Raw genomic sequence first — 2,086 nt, 5'->3', positions numbered from 1 at the left:
GGAGGGTTGCAAAAATTTTGGCATGGCGCCCAAAATCTTAACTCCCTATTTCCAAAACCTTAACTCCCTTTCTCCTCCATTTCATTTCTCTCTCGCAAATTCTCTGCCTTTCCTCTTCATAAATTTCCAAACGCCTCTACCTCTACATACCCGAGCCCACCAATTCCACCTTTTCGAAATCAGAAACAAAACGATCTATGATTGCAAACCTAGCGAGTTCCTCGCGATTACGTCACGCACCCAAGTCCGCGTCTTCTTCTGGAAGGTAAAAATCCCAAGGCTTGTTCCAATATGCTCATGTATGTGTTCTGTGTGACATTGCATTTAACTTGTGATGAATGGTTGAAAAATATGACCACAATATGGATTGGAACTTTGCTTGGATACACCATGGCCTCTGTGCTGCTTGGATACTCAATGCTCAAAATTTGTTTGGACATAGTTTCTGTCGACAGTCTTCTTACCCATATGATCATCATTCGGTTATTCTTGCAGGAGGGAGAGAGAACTTGAAGTGGTTATCAAATTTGCTGTAAGTAATTTGGGGTAAGCATAGTATGGTGTTTGACGAAATGTCTCAAAGAGTTATGACATTTTGGAACGCGTTTGGAAACTGGGTTATTTGCTTCTTTACTTGTAAATCCAAGTTTTGCTATGAAATTTGTATTGTTCAGGAAATTCGAAGAAACCACTTGTTGTTCTTAGGAAATGGGGTTGTTTCTTATGCTATAAGATTTGACGTGAGTGTGATGTTAATCAGCCATTGAAATACCACAAATTTTGGTTGTAATCATTTTCTTTGTGTCTCTTTCTTTATCTATTATTTATTAATTAATAGTTTTCTAATCTCATTTGTAGGTAATGATACCAAGAGGCAAAGACAAGGGCGGGTGTTATCAAGTGAGTCATTCTTTCTACAAAAATGTGGTACCTCATGTTTTCGAATAATTTTGTATTTAACTCCATTATACGATCTTCTTCTTTTTTGGTTGGGTACGTAAGTTCTATTTTCGTTTGTATCGTTTTGTATCTTCTTTTAAATTAGTAGATGTTGTCAATGTTAGTCTTGTGCCTGTCCTCCCTTGGTCAAGCATATGCTCCATGCACACACTATGCATCTAATTCATGTCGGAATTTGATTAACCTCAAGTGTCTGATTTGTATTCTGGAAAACGGGGACCTGATATTACTTTTTTATTTTTTTGGGAGTTTTAACGAAAAGTTCGCGGTACTGTTCATTTTAACGAAAAACCACATTTTTATACTAAAAAGTCAACACTAGTACTATTCACTTTACTATTTATTTTGTCCTTATCATTAAAACTCAAAGTTTTCAAGCCCTTTTCATTAGTTTTTTTTTATTTATTTTTTATTTTTAAATTTTTTTTGTTTTTTATAGTGCATGTTTGGTTTTGTTGTATAATAACACAGGGGAATTTTCTGGATTACCTCCCTGTTCTGTTTTGTTACACTTACAGAAATAAGTTGTATCAAAATAATGTAGGAATGTAGAAGTCTCTACGTGCCTTAGAAGGCATAATAGATATAGGAAAGAGACTGCGGCATGCCACAACCTAAGTTGTGAGTCTTGAGGCCTTGCTGTTTCAAAATCCATTGTTATCCTCTATATTGGTTTAGAAGTTGTTCTTCGACAGATTCAGACTTAATTTTTTTTATTTTTATGAACTTGTTTGAAGAGAAGCTTGTATTTGGGCATCTTATAAACAAGAGTTTCATATTAATGTTGTATTAATCATCACGAGTACTAGTGATTACTGATAAATGAATGCCGCAACACAGTGTTTTAGTGTCGGGATTAAGCATTTCTTTCTTTCCGTCGTTAAGTTTTGTTCTACTTTGTCACATGCTTCCATGGATGGGGAAAGTTTGGACCTAATGATTTTTTCTTTATGCTTGAGATGATCACCCACTATCTTCTTGTGTTCTCAATCTCATACAAGCCTGTGAAGCACGGTAAACTGGTCCTGCTCCACCTTCGATCTCTCAGCCACTTCACCTAACTGATACCTGGTAACTCGATGCATCAAACCCGGACGACTATTTGTTGTAGTTGTTTTTTTTAAGA

Source organism: Pyrus communis, chromosome 4 (genome assembly GCF_963583255.1).
Source record: "Pyrus communis chromosome 4, drPyrComm1.1, whole genome shotgun sequence".
NCBI classification, from domain to species: domain Eukaryota; kingdom Viridiplantae; phylum Streptophyta; class Magnoliopsida; order Rosales; family Rosaceae; genus Pyrus; species Pyrus communis.
Note: the sequence above shows the minus strand (reverse complement) of the source record.